The sequence below is a fragment of the Hemitrygon akajei genome, chromosome 4 (assembly GCF_048418815.1).
Source record: "Hemitrygon akajei chromosome 4, sHemAka1.3, whole genome shotgun sequence".
In the NCBI taxonomy this organism is placed as follows: domain Eukaryota; kingdom Metazoa; phylum Chordata; class Chondrichthyes; order Myliobatiformes; family Dasyatidae; genus Hemitrygon; species Hemitrygon akajei.
Genome location: NC_133127.1, coordinates 70,296,567 through 70,316,668, shown reverse-complemented (window position 1 = coordinate 70,316,668; position 20,102 = coordinate 70,296,567).

Genomic DNA, 20,102 nt, shown 5'->3' with positions numbered 1-20,102 from the left:
GAATGAAGGAGCAATGTAGACTCTGCAGATTAATGACAGTGACTATAAGAAAGTTGTTTTTACACTTACACAGGATATTTGGAGAGTGAAGTTCAAGTCATCCTTCAGGTTCACGTGAATCTTTGGGAGGTGAATAGTGCTCATAAATTAGCATAGGAGATCTGTCACTTTGATTTGAAAAGGGGACAGTATCAGTAACCCCTAATGATAAAGTGTGCAGCAAAATGGGACACCTTCAATTGCTGCTGCTAGGAGTGATGTGGAGAGAAGGAAAGTTCAGAGTGACAGAAACATTCAAAGAGGGAGCAGTTCAGAAAAGGGATGCATGGATGTTGCTCTTCCTGCAGGAAAAGTACATCTGCAAGTCCCCTTTTCCCTTTCATGTTATAATATGTCTCCTTATATCCTATCCCTATCCCCAAATTCAAATACTGGTAACTCACTCAGTGGAACCACTTCAGAAAGAACTACATCTAAGAACTATGGGAGAGCACCTCACCCAAAGTTAGAAACATAGAAACATAAAACCTACAGCACAATACAGGCTCTTCAGTCCACAAAGTTGTGCTGAACATGCCCCTACCTTAGAAATTACTAGGCTTACCTATAGCCCTCTATTTTACTAGGCTCCATTTACCTATCTAAAAGCCTCTTAAAAGACCCTACCATATCCACCTCCACCACCGTTGCCAGCAGCCTATTCCACACACTCACCACTCTCTGAGTAAAAAACTTACCCCTGACATCTCCTCTGTACCTACTCCTTAGCACCTTAAACCTGTGTCCTCTTGTGGCAACCATTTAAGCCCTGAGAAAAAGCCTCTGACTATCCAAATGATCAATGCATCTCATCATCTTGTACACGTCTATCAGGTCACCTCTCATCCTCCTTCGCTCCAAGGAGAAAAAGCCGAATTCACTCAACCTATTCTCATAAGGCATGCTCCCCAATCCAGGCAACCTCCTTGTAAATCTCCTCTTCACCCTTTCTATGGCTTCCACATCCTTCCTGTAGGGAGGTGACCAGAATTGAGCGCAGTACAGCAGAGTTGCTTGACAGTTTTTCCAAAACTCCTGACTATCTGGGTAGATGCTAAAACTCATCCTATCCCAAAGTAGAAGTAAGAGTCAAGCAGCCGAAGAGCTTTCTAAACAATGCCCCCAGACTTCATCTGACTCCTGTTCCATCTAAGCACAAAACATGTTAGAAAAGCCCATTGGCAAGCTTTCTATGAACCCTAGTAAAGTTTCTAACGCATGAGCGTGAAATGGTTTCCTCCATGTGCAACTCTCCTGCTAAGATCTTCATGGCCATTGGACATGGAATTGCCTGTTAAGTCTCTCAAGCAACCCAATTCGTATAGTATGACCGCATTCTCACCATTTACAGATTAAAAAGCCAACATTCAATTACATGGTGTGGCAAAGCACAGTAACAATAAAATTAAATGCTTAGTTTCTTTTCCCTTCGCTGTGGTTTTTTGATTTAATGGCATCTGTCATTATAGGTTTATGCATGAGTAAAGATGGCCATCTTCCACAGTTTCTCATGTTGTTTATTTTTGTCCTCGTCTATCAGATCATATCCATCTTCACGAGTTCCTTTTGTTTTCCTCCTTATCGGTTATGTAACACAAATCAGGTGGTATCATATTGACTGGCAATTATACAACAGCTTGATGTATACTACCAATAGTCTCACCAGGGTTTGGCAGGAAAGGGCCATGCAGTGTGGGGAATTATTATAGGAAGGTAATATGGTCCCAATTGAAGACAAGTTTACTGCCCAAATCTACCCACATGTAAATAGTTTGAACAATGATTTTTTTTCTGTTTCTTTGAGTGTTTGTTAGTAGTGGATTGCTCTTTCTGCTTGTCTCCATGACAATGGGCAATGTCTTACTGATCTTAGTTTACAAATTGTGGTTTCTGCTGTTAACATGAGACTCCAAAAATCTGTTCATTTCACAGCTGGGTTTTTCCATTATTCAGTATTTATGCTCCATTCAGATCACCTTCCACAGTTGTACAGTGTCTTGTTATCTTTCATGGACCAACATATGGTAACTTTCTGGAAATATCCAGAATTAATTTTCATGGTTCACTTTGACTTCTGATGTGCAGAGAGAACCGTCTTGGGTTTTCTACTGCTTACTCCTCCAGCCCCCTCTCTCCTCCAGCCCTCTTCCCTTCCAGGCCCCTCTCTCCTTCAGCCTTCTCTCCCCTTCTGTCTCATTCTCCTCAAGGACCCTCTCTCCTCCACTCCCTCTCAACTTCAGCCCCCCACTTCCACCCCCTAACTCTACCTTTACTACTACCCATAACCTCAAACCTTAAACCCCACCCTCCTCCATCCTTCTCTCTCCACCACCCCATCCATCCTCCAACTCCCTCTTACCTCTAGCCCCTCTGTCCTGCAGCACCCTCTCACTTCTAGCCCCTCAGTTCAATCCTCTAATCTTACCCAAAGTGCTAATGGTGTCCCTCAATGGAAAGCTCCCATTGACTCTGAGCATCCAAGCACCCGCTGACCCAATGCAGCAGGCCACTGGCTCCCAGGCTGCTCCACTCCACACATACTGGCCCAATTGTCCCCCACTTTGTACACATGAGCAGACAGCAATGCCCAGCGCCCCTCCCACTCTTAGTGATATAAAGGATTAATAACGATGGATTCTAAGAACTGCAAGTGAGCCATTCCAAATTGGCAGGGTCCAGTGATACTGAATCTCTAGTAATGAGATAACGAGATCGACAAACACAAGAGAGATAGTTTTTCCACTGCCTACACAGTCAGGAAAGCTCTCTAATGCCTCTGCTTTCTGAGGAGGCTGGACTATGCACATCTGTACTCACATCATTCTGCAGATTTGCAGTAAAGAGCATCCTCACAAGCTGCATTACTCTTTGGTACTGAAACTGCACTGTGGCAGGCAAGAAGGCTCTACAACAGGTGGAGCCTTCAGCTACTATAACTACTTCAAAAGTTCTACAACTACCCAACACATCACCAGCACCAGCCTACCCATCATTAAGAACATATAATGTTTGTTACAGCAGTACACGACCCTAGTTAGACCCCACTTGAAGAACTGTGCTCATTTCTGGTCGCCTCACTACAGGAAGGATGTGGAAATCATAGAAAGGGTGCAGAGGAGATTTACAAGGATGTTGCCTGGATTGCGGAGCATGCCTTATGTTAACCTAAGTTCACTTATGTTAAGTGAACTTGTCCATCTCCTTGGAGTGACAGACGATGAGAGGTGACCTGATAGAGGGGTATAAGATGATGAGAGGCATTGATCGTCTAGATAATCAGAGGCTTTTTCCCAGGGCTGAAATGGCTAACATGAGAAGGCACAGTTTTAAGGTGCTTGGAAGAAGGTGCAGAGGAGATGTCAGGTGTAAGTTTTTTTACGCAGAGAGTGGTGAGTGTGTGGAATGGGCTGCCGGCGATGGTGGTGTAGGCGGATATAATAGGGTCTTTTAAGAGACTCCTGGATAGGTACATGGAGCTTAGAAAAATAGAGAGCTATGGGTAAACCTAGGTAATTTCTAAAGGAAGTGCATTCGGCACAGCATTGTGGGCCGAAGGCCCTATATTGTGCTGTAGGTTTTTTATATTTCTTTGTTTCTATATATGCAGAAAGGAGCTGGAAAATGACTAGTAATATCACAAAGGATGCCACCCAGCCTGCTCATGAATTGTATGTCCCACTCCCATCAGGGAGAAGGCTACGTAGCATCCGTGCATGGACCACCAGACCCAAAAACAGTTGCTTTCCCCAAGCAGTAAGGCTGATCAACACCTCCCCAGTAATCCACCCCACCACACCCACAACTACTACTACTTTAGTATTTCCTGTCAGTCACCTTATGTACAGACATCCTTACGTTTATCATAACTTTATGGACATACAATCTATCTATGTATATAAGCTATCCAGTGCACTTATATTTATTGTGTTTTTTATTATTATTTTTGTGTTCTTTATCTTTAGTGTTATTTTAATTGTGCTGCATTAGATCTGGAGAAACAATTATTTTGTTCTCCTTTACACATTAAACAACCTTGAATCTTGAATCTTCTTGTTGCATTCCTCTGTGATCTCACACAACACTTAAGTGTGGAGATGCATGACATGTACGTGTCTGTCAAAACACTTTTCAGCAAACTGCAGAATAACTCTTCACTACCTCTTTCAAAACAGGCAGATAACAGTGAGGCAAAACCACACTGCTATTGTTTGTATTTCCTCCAGCAAAATGGATTTTTGTGATGTGCTAGATGAGCTGAATTAGAATTAAAATGCCACACTCAAAGGGCATAAGAATCACGACAACCTTTTACATCTAGTGTATGAGCCATTCCTCACTGAGAGAGGTAAAAATTGAAGAAATCTTCACACTGCTCTGAGTTACGGGACTGTTGATGGAGTTTGTGAAATTGAAGTGTTCTGATGAACTGGCACAGCAAATCTATCAAAATACAGATGAAAACTGCTGGAAATTAATGAGTCAGCTTCTGAACGTCTCTGTATTAGCCAGAAGGGTTATTTAAATGCTCCCATTAAGTTTAAGATGTGATGTGCCCTTCTCCATACTTTCAAAGGTTAAGAACAAAAGCCAGAATTGACTTACTCTCCAACACACAGAGTCCCTTTGAATTCCTGCTTCAAATATAGATCCAACATCATGGAACTTGCATCTCAGGGAGATGGCCATGCATGCCAAGTATTTAAGTACATGCCATAAATAAGTTGACTAAATTTAGTTTATCTCACACTGTAAATTTGTTTTGTGAAAGTTTTAGAGGATTGAGTTATATCTATAGATATGAATTTAATATAATTGCTTATGTGTTTTCTGGTTTCAAGTACCATCTCTTGTTTAATGGTGGTTGTGATTGTGGCTTCAGAGTCAAATAACTGTGAGCAGTATGGGTCTGAGGACACCTTCCAACATGTTGTGTTGCACCAGCGTCTGATAAATACATAAACTCAAATCAACTCAGATCAGATCAAATAGCTATCCACGTGTCACCCTGGGTTATCACAGCAGCAGAAATTTCATGTTAATGTGATGAACTGACGTATCCCTCACTCAGGGTACTAATCCGGTTTCTGCGACAATGGTAGAAAGACATCAAGTGAAGTGCCAGTCCAATGAGGCCGCATTACTCAAGTACATGCATCCTAGTCTGCAGACCCAGGCAGCCAAAGATCTGCAAGGTCATCACACCTACTTGTGAATGTTGTTTAATGGGAGAAGGAGGTTCTAATGATGGGTCTAACACATACCCCTTAAGATAATGCTCTTGAGCCTACAACAATCGGCACTACCTGAATTGTGCAACTTGGCCTCTTTAGAGCCATTATAGGGATCAGTATTTAGCCAAATAGGTTCACACTTTCTGGTGTTATGAAGAGACCATGACCACTGTCTATGCTACAAGAAATTCCTAGGTGTGGTACTGAAGAACTTCTGAAACCCAGATATTTCCACGACAAAGCAGACCCATTGACCACTATCCATCTACCATTCTAAAAACGCCCACTGCCCACCACCAGTGCGCTGTGTGTACAGGTTGTACCATCTGCAAAATGCACTGAAGAATCTGCAAATGTTTGACCTCAGAAATGACAAGGGTAGTGGGCATATGGTAATGCCATTGTCTTTATTCCCATAATGTGAGACATATTCTGCTGTCCCTTCATCGTGGCTCTGTTAAGATCTTTGGACTTTCAGTCAACTAACAGTGTCACTGCAGGGCAGTAGTAATTTGAAAAGGTAGCCTACCACAGAATTCTCAAGGCAATTAGAGAAGGACAATAAATGTTGCCCCTCCCAGTGATCCCTACTTTCCATTAACGAACAGCAGATGTTCTTATTTGGCTCAGATGGACATGACAGGCCTTATTGTTATGGGCCATAGAGTTATATGTTTCGATGATTCCTTACATAAAACACAGTGATAGAGTACAAATTGGGCATTGCACCTGGGACTCCAGACTCCATAATTCACAGTTAGAGAATTACTGTCATTCATAACCTTTTATGTTTTCAGCATCTCTCAAGGCAACGTTCCACTTTCCAATTCCTCAACACTAGCTATCACTGTAAAATGTGCTGCAATTCTGAAGGCGCACGTATCCATCACAAGTATCATCCTCTGATAGCAAAGATTCCCCCTAAGCAAGGGTCAGTTAGTTTTCCCAAATAAATGTATCTGTCAGCTTTTCGAATGGTAGACCACACTGTGACAAAAAGTCAACAGAGACTGAAGATGTAGCACAACTGTTGAAAAGACACATGAATCTGTGCTGACATTCAGCTTTGTGTATTAGTGTGGAGTTTAAAGTAATTGATGAGTCACACAGCTGTTAAAGAGGAACTATGGAGAACATTACAATGTGGAATGTCTATTTGTCTATGTTATCTTGCATGTCTTTAGGTAATTTAGGAGCAAATGTGGATGAAAACAGATGGTTCCCTGCAGTTCTAAGTCTTCATTTTTATGTGGGTTTTGACTGAGTCTGGACTCTAGAGTGTGACACAGATAACAGAACTGAAATTGGGGGTGGCTACTGGATCGAAATATGCACAACTATTGGAAATGTGAAAGAACCTGAAAAGGATTTTATGTTAATCAAAAGTGCAATTAAAAATGAGACTGAGAGATGTGAGATATATGATCATGGAGGCCATAAATTCTCTAAGTGTATGAAGAATCATAATCATGTGTAACTGAAATTTAAATAAAATATAAAAAACTACCATCTTTTAAAAATTGTTGTGTAAAGTTATACAGTGTGGAAATATCCGCTTCAGCTCAACTCATCTATGCGGACTGTGTTCTCTTTCTTCCTAATTGCACTTATGGATTAGGTTCTTTGATCGGACTCAATGAGACAGAAAGACACCAACGCCGATTATCTGCTTAGAACTATAAAACTACGCTTATTAGGACAGAATAGTGCAAGCACTAAAATACTTATCTAGGTGCGCAAGAGCCTCTCTCACTGCAGCACAGCTCCTGTTCTGCCAATCTTCAGCATTGTTCAGAAACCAGCCTGATGTTGAAGCCCCCCCAATAAAAACAACCCCAAAGCCCCCCCGAATTCTCTACTTTTATACCCTTTCCTCTGATATGAAACACTGCAGTAAGTGAATCAATACATAGCACCTTCTCAAACCAGCGAATTAGAACCAATCATCACTTGTCCCCACTCTTCACGAGTCGCAACCCTGTATTCAACTAACTTTCATGCTATTCCCACACTACTGCATTCTCATGGTGTATTCCCATAGCAATCAAAGCTCCTGCAGTCAGTTCTGTTACATTCAAGGCCACTGTGGTGGTAAGACATTCGACAAGCACAAAGATTAACTCTTTACAATGCACCTGTGTAATCATCATAGTTGTTATGCTTAGACCATTTTCTAATTGCTTTTAAATTGCATCCGGGTCACAAGTCAGTATGCATTAGCAGACTCTTGTACTTAGTGTCAGTGCTGTAAAAATGGGCAAGATTAACTTTTGAATATAATACAATTGCTTATGTCTATTCTGAAAGTTAGTAAGCGACGCAGTCTTTCATTCTGTTTAACACTGGTACCAGAATTATTTGCAAGTGACATATTAACCCAAAATACTAAATACTAATGGTGAATTTAGCTAAATAGATATAAAAGGCTGAGCTAGTGCCAGATACATAAAAATATATATTTTTGGTTTTTCTTTTACGACTCGTTAAACTCTCAAACTTTTAAATAAAAATCTTCTGACAAACTTTAAAGTTACAATCCCATACATCTTAGATATCAATTTAATAGACTATCTCAGAAAATCAAGAAAATGTAATGAACGAATAATTGCTGTAAAAACGTACATAATTTTTGGAGGCACAAAAGCAGGCAATACTAATCAGTAGCTGCTGTTGACTGAAAACCTGGTCAACTCCAGGAACCATGGGCCTTCTGCACTCCCTCTGTACCCAAAGTGGAGAATTTACACACTATACCCATAGCTTCTCTCCCTATTCACCCAGAAAGCAAATTTCCCATTGTAATTAGAAATTCTGAAAATTAACCCTTCTATAAATGATATATATGAATAATACACTAGTGATCAAGTTGATGCAAATCTTCTGAGTATCCAATCAAGCATAGAGCTCAACAATACATATATTAAACATTACCCAGAGAAAACTTTAGTAAAGTCTTCATTTTGAAATCTGGGAAAGGTTGTTTCCATTTTTGATTCAAATATAAACTGGAGACAGATCTCAGCAGATTATGCTGCCTGACAATGGCCATACTTTGACAACGTTTTGGTTGTAGCAATTAAAATGCAGTCCTTTTGAGCTGGTACTTTCTAGTGCACCTATTAAAAGCAGCAAAGACTTGCCATGCACTAAATCCATGTGTAATTTTCCATAAAAAACACAATTAAGTGAAATTTATATCTTAGTTGAAATATTTGATAATCTGTAATAGCCATTTCAAAGTTCAAAGTTGAAAGTAAATTTTATTATCAAAGTACATTTATGTCACCATATACAACCCTGCAATTCATTTTCTTGTAGCATGCTCAATGCAGAGCACCCCTGTAGCCATTCCCCTGAATAATAAGTTTACCGTCCTGGATGCTGTTGGCGAGGACGACCGACCAGGTGTGAGCCACGGTGGCAGGGCCTCTGGCACTGAGTCTGACCCTGTGGTGCAGAAGGATGGGACGGAGAAGAGGAGAGCTGTCGTCATTGGAGACTCTATAGTCAGGGGAGCAGACAGGAGATTTTGTGGACGTGAGAAGGACACCCGCATGGTTTGTTGCCTCCCGGGTGCCAGGGTCCGGGATGTCTCTGACCAGGTGCATGACATACTGTTACGAGAAGGAAAACAACCAGAAGTCGTGATACATGTTGGTACCAACGACATAGGCAGGAAGAGGGATGAGGTCCTGAAGTGTGAGTTTCGGGAACTAGGCAGAAGGCTGAAGAACAGGACCTCAAGGGTGGTGTTCTCAGAATTGCTGCCAGTGCTACGTGATAGTGATGGTAAGAATTGGAGGAGATGGCAGTTGAATGTGTGGCTGAGGAGTTGGTGCAGGGCGTAGGGTTTTAGATATTTGGATCATTGGGATCTCTTCTGGAGAAGGTGGGACCTGTACAGATTGCACCTGAACTCAAGGGGGAGCAATATCCTTGCAGGTAGGTTTGCTAGCATGGTTCGGGAGGGTTTAAACTAATTTGCAAGGGGGATGGTTTCCCAGAGCGATAGAACAGTGAAAGAAGTGCATGGAGTAAAGCCAGATGCAACATATAGAGAGGCTTTGATGAAAAAGAAGCAGAATAAAGGGTGTAAAGGTAGTAAGGTAGAAGGGCTAAAGTGTTTGTACTTCAATGCAAGAAGCATCAGGAACAAAGGTGATGAACTGAGAGCTTGGATACATACATGGAATTATGATGTAGTGGCCTTTACGGAGACTTGGCTGGCACCAGGGCAGGAATGGATTCTCAATATTCCTGGATTTCAGTGCTTTAAAAGGGATAGAGAGGGGGGAAAAGGGGAGGAGGGGTGGCATCACTAGTCAGGAATACTATTACAGCTGCAGAAAGGGTGGGTAATGTAGCAGGATCCTCTTTTGAGTCAGTATGGGTAGAAGTCAGGAACAGGAAGGGAGCAGTTACTCTACTGGGGGTATTCTATAGGCCCCCTGGTAGCAGCAGAGATACCAAGAAGCAGATTGGGAGGCAGATTTTGGAAAGGTGCAAAAATAACAGGGTTGTTATCATGGGTGACTTTAACTTCCCTAATATTGATTGGCACTTGATTAGTTCCAAGGGTTTGGATGGGGCAGAGTTTGTTAAGTGTGTCCAGGATGGATTCCTGTCACAGTATGTTGACAGGCCGACTAGGGGGAATGCCATACTAGATCTAGTATTAGGTAACGAACCGGGTCAGGTCACAGATTTGTCAGTGGGTGAGCATCTGGGGGACAGTGATCACTGCTCCCTGACCTTTAGCATTATCATGGAAAAGGATAGAATCAGAGAGGACAGGAAAATTTTTAATTGGGGAAGGGCAAATTATGAGGCTATAAGGCTAGAACTTGCGGGTGTGAATTGGGATGATGTTTTTGTAGGGAAATGTACTATGGACGTGTGGTCGATGTTTAGGGATCTCTTGCAGGATGTTAGGGATAAATTTGTCCTGGTGAGGAAGATAAACAATGGTAGGATGAAGGAGCCATGGGTGACAAGTGAAGTGGAAAATCTAGTCAGGTGGAAGACGGCAGCATACATGAGGTTTACGAAGCAAGGATCAGATGGGTCTATTGAGGAATATAAGGTAGCAAGAAAGGAGCTTAAGAAGGAGCTGAGAAGAGCAAGAAGGGGGCATGAGAAGGCCTTGGCGAGTAGGGTAAAGGAAAACCCCAAGGCATTCTTCAATTATGTGAAGAACAAAAGGATGACAGGAGTAAAGGTAGGACTGATTAGAGATAAAAGTGGGAAGATGTGCCTGGAGGCTGTGGAAGTGAGTGAGGTCCTTAATGAATACTTCTCTTCGGTATTCACCAATGAGAGGGAACTTGATGACGGTGAGGACAATATGAGTGAGGTTGATGTTCTGGAGCATGTTGATATTAAGTGAGAGGAGGTGTTGGAGTTGTTAAAATACATTAGGACGGATAAGTCCCCGGAACCTGATGGAATTTTCCCCAGGCTGCTCCACGAGGCGAGGGAAGAGATTGCTGAGCCTCTGGCTAGGATCTTTATGTCCTCATTGTCCACAGGAATGGTACCAGAGGATTGGAGGGAGGCAAATGTTGTCCCCTTGTTCAAAAAAGGTAGTAGGGATAGTCTGGGTAATTATAGACCAGTGAGCCTTACATCTGTGGTGGGAAAGCTGTTGGAAAAGATTCTTAGAGATAGGATCTATGGACATTTAGAGAATCATGGTCTGATCAGGGACAGTCAGCATGGCTTTGTGAAGGGCAGATCATGCCTAACAAGCCTGATACAGTCCTTTGAGGAGGTGACCAGGCATATAGATGAGGGTAGTGCAGTGGATGTGATCTACATGAATTTTAGTAAGGCATTTGACAAGGTTCCACACGGTAGGCTTATTTAGAAAGTTAGAAGGCATGGGATCCGGGGAAGTTTGGCCAGGCGGATTCAGAATTGGCTTGCTTGCAGAAGGCAGAGGGTTGTGATGGTGGGAATACATTCAGATTGGAGGGTTGTGACTAGTGGTGTCCCACAAGGATCTGTTCTGGGACCTCTACTTTTCGTGATTTTTATTAACGACCTGGATGTGGGGGTAGAAGGGTGGGTTGGCAAGTTTGCAGATGGCACAAAGGTTGGTGGTGTTGTAGATAGTGTAGAGGATTGTCAAAGATTGCAGAGAGACATTGATAGGATGCAGAAGTGGGCTGAGCAGTGGCAGATGGAGTTCAACCCGGAGAAGTGTGAGGTGGTACACTTTGGAAGGACAAACTCCAAGGCAGAGTACAAAGTAAATGGCAGGATACTTGGTAGTGTGGAGGAGCAGAGGGATCTGGGGGTACATGTCCACAGATCCCTGAAAGTTGCCTCACAGGTAGATAGGGTAGTTAAGAAAGCTTATGGGGTGTTAGCATTCATAAGTCGAGGGATAGAGGTTAAGAGATGCGATGTAATGATGCAACTCTATAAAACTCTAGTTAGGCCACACTTGGAGTACTGTGTCCAGTTCTGGTCGCATCAGTATAGGAAGGATGTGGAAGCATTGGAAAGGGTACAGAGGAGATTTACCAGGATGCTGCCTGGTTTAGAGAGTATGGATTATGATCAGAGATTAAGGGAGCTAGGGCTTTACTCTTTGGAGAGAGGGAGGATGAGAGGAGACATGATAGAGGTGTACAAGATATTAAGAGGAATAAACAGAATGGACAGCCAGCACCTCTTCCCCAGGGCAATACTGCTCAGTACACGAGGACATGGCTTTAAGTTAAGGGGAGGGAAGTTCAAGGGGGATATTAGAGGAAGGTTTTTCAGTCAGAGAGTGGTTGGTGTGTGGATTGCACTGCCTGAGTCAGTGGTGGAGGCAGACACACTAGTGAAGTTTAAGAGACTAGTAGACAGGTATATGGAGGAATTTAAGGTGGGGGGTTATATGTGAGGCAGGGTTTGAGGGTCAGCACAACATTGTGGGCTGAAGGGCTTGTAATGTGCTGCACTATTCTATGTTCTATGTTCTATGTTCTATAAACCTACAGAATAATAATCATAACAGGGGAAAGTGAAGTTGAATGAAGTTATCGCCTTTGGTTCAAGAGCCTGATGGTTGGTGGGTAGTACCTGTTCCTAAATCTGATAGTGTGAGTTCTGAGGCTCCTGTACCTTCTTCCTGATGGCAACAGTGAGAATAAAACATGTCCTGTTTGGTGGGGGTCCCTGAATGTTGATGCTGCTTTCCTGCAACAGCATTTCATTTAGATGTGCTCAGTGGTTGGGAGGGCTTTATCCATGGTGGATTGGGCTGTATCCACTATTTTTCATAGGATTTCCCATTCAAGGGCAGTGGGGTTTCCATACCACACTGTGATGCAGCTAGTCAATATACTCTCCACTACACATCTATAGAAATGTGTCAAAGTTTTAGATGTCATGCCGAATCTCTGCAAACTGCTTAGGAAGTAAAGGTGCCGCCATGCTTTCTTCCTAATTGCACTTACGTGCTGGGCCCATAAAATAATATAATAACAATAACAGCAAGGAATTGTGGAGAAGATGTCGTTGCCAATCCGAACTGACTGGGGTCTGCACAATGAGGAAATCCAGGATCCAATTCCACTAGGAGATATTGAAGCCAAGATCTTGGAGATTATTGGTTCGTCTTGATGGGATGATGTTATTGCATGCTGAGCTGCAGTCAATAAAGAGCGTCCTGATGTATGCATCTTTGCTGTCTGGATGTTCCAGGGTTGAGGGAAGAGCCAATGAGATGGCATCTGCTGTGGACCTGTTGCTGCAGCAGACATATTGGAATGGATCTAAGTCGCTTCTCAGGCAGGAGTTGATAAGCTTTGTTGAGTCTGTGTCAATTAAATAAAAGCACGTTCACGGGACATGGCTTTAACTGGTGTGTTCACATTGCAGTGAGAGAGAGAGAGAACAATGTGCATGTACAGACAACAGATCAATATGTAGTGCTAAGGGGGAAGCGTGGTCATTGCTCTAAAAGAAATAGATCCCAACATTACACATTCTCCCCCTTTAGATGAATGCAATATAAAACTGTATATGTACAGAACATTCAATTTCTCTTTCATAAATCCATATTTCAAATAAATATGCTTTCAGAATAACAGTCCATAAGTAACTTCACAGTTCTAAATCCCATCTAAATAGTTAAAATACCATCTATAAATTTGCTGATGATACAACCATATCATAACCTTAATGGAGATGAAAGAGCGTACAGGAGTGAGATATGCCAACTAGTGGAGTGGTGTCGCAACAACAACCTTGCACTCAACATTTGTAAGATAAAAGGGCTGATTGTGGTCTTCAGGAAGAGTAAGATGAAGGAACACATACCAATTATCACAGAGGGATCAAAAGTAGAGAGAGTGAGCAGTTTCAAGTTCTTGGGTGTCAAGATCTCTGAGGATCTGATCTGGTCCCAACATATCGATGCAGCTATAAAGAAAACAAGACAGCGACTATACTTCATTAGGAGTTTGAAGAGATTTGGTATGTCAACATAAACACTCAAAAACTTATATAGATGTACTGTGGAGAGCATACTGACAGGCTGGATCACCAGCTGGTATGAGCGGGGTGGGATTCTACTGCACAGGACCGAAAGAAGCTGCAGGAGGTCATAAATTTAGTCAGCTCCATCTTGGTTACTAGCCTACAACTTACCCAGGACACCTTTAAGGAACGGTGTCTCACAAAGGCAGCGTCCATTATTAAGAACCCACAGCACCCAGGGCATGCCCTTTTCTCACTGTTACCATAGAACCATAGAACACTACAGCACAGTACAGGCCCTTCAGCCCTCCATGGTGTGCCGACCCATATAATCCTTAAAAAAAAAGTACTAAACCCACATTACCCCATAACCCTCCATTTTTCTTTCATCAATGTGCCTGTCCAAGAGGCTCTTAAATACCCCTTATGTTTTAGCCTCCACCACCATCCCTGGCAAGTCATTCCAGGCACTCACAACCCTCTGTAAAAAAACTTACCCCTGATGTCTCCCCTAAACTTCCCTCCCTTAATTTTGTACATATGCCCTCAGGTAGGAAGTACAGAAGCCTAAAGGCACATACTCAGCGATTCAAGAACAGCTTCTTCCCCTCTGCCATCTGATTCCCAAAATGGATATTGAACCCTTGGACACTACCTCAGTTTTTTAAAACATATTATTTCTGTTTTTGCATGATTTTTAATCTATTCAATATACATATACCATAATTTATTTATTTATTATTATTTCATTTCTTTTTTTTCTTCTATATTATGTATTGCATTGAACTGCTGCTGCTAAGTTAACAAATTTCACAACATATGCCAACGATAAAAAACCTGATTCCAATTCTGATTCTGAAGATCTGTTTTTTGGGTGGTGCTCTGTTTCTTTCCTGTAGACCTATGGAGTGGCATCAGGTTTAGTAGGTGTCTTGTCTAAGTCAACATTCTCAGCTTCCAGTGTCATATTGCTGTCAGTGACATCACTGAGGGGTATGACCAAACAGCTTCTGGCCAAGTCTTCAATCTGTTTCTCTATTCCCAGCCACCACACGTATCTCTGGGTGAGACTCTTCATCTTGACTGTATCCAGGTGTCCTTCATGCAGATTTTCTAACACTCTGGTGCATGGTCTAGAGGGAAACACGACATGAAACCCACACATTAGCGTTCTTTGATTTACCAATAATTGGACTTGTCTCGCTGAGAACTCTGGAAACCTAGAGTTACCATGAGCTGGCCTTCTTTGCATGGTGATTTCGTAGACTTTTGACAATGTTGCGTCATTTCTTGTTTCCCTTAGTATTTCAGAATTTGTTACCAGTAACTGGTCCATCAATGCGATGTGCAAAAACTTCTGTTGGGTCACAGTATGAAGGCTTTTCTACTTCAGTTGCCAATATTGGAAGATGTGACAAGTGGCTTCTGTTTTTGTGAGTATGTGGTTCACTGCACTGAAGCCTCTTTCAAAGAGGTAGGAGGATGGAAATGCAATGAAGAGTGGTTTGGCTCCTCTCCAAAGACCAGAACCTTTGTATTACAGTGTAGCCACATAGTGCAAACGCCAACATTTTTGAAAAGCATTTTTGCTTCTTCATCGATCTGAATTTTGATAATTTCTTCTTGCAAGCTCTTCCTGTTCTCCTACCTTGCAAAGAATTGGGTTAATTACCTAGCTGGAATTTCCAAATCATTCAAATCCTTGAATTGATTCTGAAAATCCTTTTTTCAGTGACTACATGTATGTGCAGCACTCTTGCAAATCACAGTCTATGAAAGAGAATGCCATACTTTCCATGCAGGGAAACTGTGAGAATATTCTTCTCCCAATTTTTCTTTATATCTTTCCAATTTTCTGATAAAAGTTGGCACTACACTTTTTGCCTGGATTAAATTAAAATTCTCACCCTGCAGTTTCATATTTAGAATGTTCATTTTATCGTACAGATCAGCTAGGTATGCCGCATCTCCACTGCAAGTTCAGTGTTGTTTCCTAAGCTTTTGTCACTTTGAACAAAAATTCAATCACAGTGTCAAAAAGATCAAAGAAACATTTTAAGTAGCAGGTTTTTGATAATCAAAGCACTTCAGTTTGAAGAAGCAAGGGTTCAAACTCTTCATATAACTGGTTCTTGGTATAACTGGCAAAATATTTTGCTATTTAATGGATGAGCTTTAATTTTGTTGATAGCAGATATTACAAGAGTCATGCTTGAAAGAAGTCACTGGCTGAGGTTTTTGGCTATGAAATGTTGATGATGAGTTACACAATGGATTGCAAACAGACTTGGAATTTCTTTTATCATAAATGCCACTAAATGACCTGTCATATATGGTGCTCCATCTATTGCACAAGAAATCATGTTCCTAATCGGAATACTTTTTTCCTCAATGTACATTTTGAGCTCGTCATAGATTATTTCTCTTCTGATATTTGTTTTTAACTTTTTACAAAGGAGAATCTTTTCATAAACTTTTTCATTCTTGATAAACCATACAATGCAGGCATTAATACAACAGGCATTATTAATCCCTCACCAATTGTATGAGATTTTCCACACTTTGCTCTCATTTTGGAAATGTTATCAGAAGCAATGAGACCACTATCAATATTATTTCTAGCTTTCTTGGCAAGTGATTTAAGTGTGCAATGCTTTTCGAATGCTTCTTTCATCTTCTGGAACTGAGTAATACCATAATACCATAAATAGTCTTTTCAGGGTGTATTTTATGGAAGTGCTCCTGCAACCTTGGCATCGTTTGTCAGTACAGTATTACAAGTAAGACTCATGGGGTGGGGGGGGGGGGATGCTGATCTAATGGAAATGGAATAAAACCATGTTCCAGATATATAACATTGTACTGACATACTTTCTGTAGTTTCTGTTTCTTAGCAGAATTAGAATTCAAGGTTTCACCACCTTCAGACTCATAGGGATCACTCTGTACATATTTATCCATCATTAATGGGGCTAAGTTAAAATAAAAAAACAATGCAAACTGGGAATGCCTATCGGATGTTGATGATGGCAGTGAATCAACACGGATGGAATGATGGTAGCAGTACACAAAGGAATGGTGAGGCGAAGATGATCACAACAGCGAAAATTACATCGAGGAGGATTCAGACTGGAACATGAATGTTAGTTGGGATAGTGCTAGTGTTCGACAAGCTACCTTTATACTATTCCAGCTAGCACAATTGACTAATCATGTAAGGTCTCATAATCTCCAAAGGTGGTTCTTAACCACACATATTAAGCCAAGGTCGCTTTGAACACCTCAAGAGAAATCCTCGGGGTTGGCAGGTTCACCGATTGGCTATATTTCACCACTTGGTTCCAGCCAGCGCTGTATCATTGCATGACTTGTTTTCTGTAGCTCTGTACAGCAAGTTCAGAGGGTGTACTTAACTTACCAACTGTTAAATTGCATGAACTCGTTCCATACCTCAAGTCAAGAGGAAACATTGGGAGCCCTGGTTGTTAACCCAACAACGTCTGTTTGGTTGGTAGGGTTGGAAGAAATCGCCGAGTTTCAGATGTGTCATGACGATGAGTGCTCACCGCCTGCAGAGCATGGTTCTTCCCACGTTCCTGTGCTTCATCCATTTTTTTTGGAACAACTGATCAATTCATTACATCAATACACTGAGCTTAGTGGAGTAAAATAACAATAACAGAGTTCAGACTAACGAGCGACAGCGCAGAGAAAGTGCAGCGCAGGTAGACAAGGTCCATTTCCAGAGGGAGGTATTGAGATCCAGGTCATGGAGTTCAGAGACAGGTTTACTCTGAATTAAAGGTGTCGAGGGTTTGGATTTGGGCTCATCTGGAAGTTATGAATGAGATCAGTGAATTGAGGTTGATGATGGTGGGTGGGGCAAAGGAGAGGTGGTAAATAAAGGGCTTACCTGCATGCGGTTACAGTCTGGGACAGCAGTGACTAGAGATAGTTGCCCCGTGGAACTACGCACACTCACTTTCTTTGTAGTGCTGCAAAAGGGACTGATGTCAATTGCTGTGCATCTGATACAGAGATTATGTCAGATTTACAAAGTCCAATTCCATTACTGGAAAGGTGTGATTTGACCCAGAAATGGGCAGGATCATATTCTACTTGGGTAAAATCAGTTTCCAGAAAATTACATTATTCATCTGTAATTCCACCTTGGATCTTTCATTTTGGACTGAGGATAAAACCCCGTTTTTGGCCTGAGCCAAACCAGCAGTAGGAGCCGATTAGTATCCACTGAAGGGAAGTTCACCAGTGAGTGGAGGATCAGCAAAAAACCAAAGATCTTGACTAGTTCCACATCGGGGGATATGTATGATGCCACACTTCTGAGCATGTCACACTCTATTTATAATGCTGATAATTTAGAAATACCCACTTAAGGAAGTATTTCTGAGTTGCTTTCCTCAATGCAAGAAAATCAAAATGATCTATCTGGTGGTGTTAATTTTCAATTTAGTATTCCAGAGGAAGTGGGGGACAAAAAAATCTGGGAGTTTAAAGCCCAGCTTTATAACCTGAATCTCTGGCATGGTGGCTAGTGGAATTCCACTTTGAAAGAAAGCTAAGCAAAAGTCAAGACAAGGTTAATGACTTTGTAGTAAAGACCTACTTATGTAGTACCTTAGTGTATTTCATAGAAAAGACTCAGATTCCTTATGTACAAAGAATAATTTGTATCACTGTGACAGTTGGAAGGGAATGCTACAGATGTTATAAGCACTGAGATAAGATGAATGACTGTTTCTGAGGAGATTAGTTAAGGAAGGAAGGTTGGCCAGAGTACGTGGAAACATATTTGACAGGTGACACATTCAAATATGCACCAATACCACAGTGGTACATTAGTCAAGATTATATGTGCAAAAACTAGAGTTTAATGTGAGAACATTCTGACCTAGAAGAAAAATTATTTCTAAAACAAAATTCAGCTCAGTACTCAGACAATCAAACAAATTATGTGATCCATGACCCATGTACCCTTAATATCCTGCAGTGTTTTCTTAGGGACTTGAAAACTTTCTTCATAAATGATCCACATTTACTGATACCAGGTCCAGGAACAATTATCTGAACCACCAGCAGGCTTCTGAATGAATGTGAATAACTTCACTCACCTCATCTCTGAACTGCTTCCACAACCTGTTGACTCACTTTCACGGACTCTGTGACTCATGGTCTCAGTATTCTTTTTTATTGTATTTGCACTATTTGTCTTCTTTCCCACATTGGTTGCTTGTCATTCCTTGTTTATTTTCCTGCATTTGCCTGCTGGAAAATAAATCCCAAGGTAGTATCTGAGGACGTACTGTATACGTTGTTACGTATCCCGTAACTGGATCACTTACCAGCAAAGATAGAGAGGTCCGCTGAAGTCTGATGGTACCTTTTTTTAAACGTTTTTATTTATAAAGGGGCACAAAAGGAAGGTTAATACAAACATTCTGATAACATACGTCGTCAATACTCAATCTAAAGTGCAGGTATAGTAATGATCTATCAGAAATAAGCTCTATCGTTGTCTAGGGGAGAATATCTTGTCCATTTGGAAATATAACAGTCATTCAAAAAGTCGGCAGGCTTCAGCCTTTTGGGAACCGCTGGGTTTCCCGTGTTGGAGAGAGAGAGAGAGATTGGTGAGAAAAGGAACACTTGCCCGGGTCCTTATGAAGCAAAACCGTGAAATCAGGGGAGCCGGCTTTCCTGTTGTTAGTTAAAAGCGATTTTCCGTGATTCCAGCCACAGACTCCTGATTCGGAATCTAACGCACGTGGCTTCCTTCAAAATAGCTTCCCGCTACGACGGGATCGCTATCATGTCTCCTTGGTGCGTCTGGTGGGATCGTCGCCCCCAGACCCTCCTTTATACTTCCTCACGGGATCGCAGGTGTCAATCTCTCTCTCAACCAGCCCACTTTGCCCGAGGGCTTTACACGTGGTCTTCATGAGACAATAGTCAGGGTCGCTTTATTCTGCATCCCGGTGGAACGCGGTATTCAGCACGTCTCTCTCTCTCCCATTTCCTGTGTCTATTCAGCACGTCTCTCTCTCTCTTGGGTCATTGACCCCCCCACTTCACTAGGGCTCTTGCGATTCTCGCAAAGGAGGGGGCTGGTATCATAACAACGTACTTCGATAATAATTTTACTTTGACTTTGATACTTGGTTTCAGAGGCAGAGGACTCCATGGGAAGAGGAATACTTCTTGGTATCAAGCCTATCAACTGTGCAGATGTTTCGAAGGGATCTCCGTGAGTACTCATTTCCTATTAGAATATTTTTTTTCTATCCATATATTGAAAACATTTAAAAATCATATAATTGAACTGATATCTCTCTAACT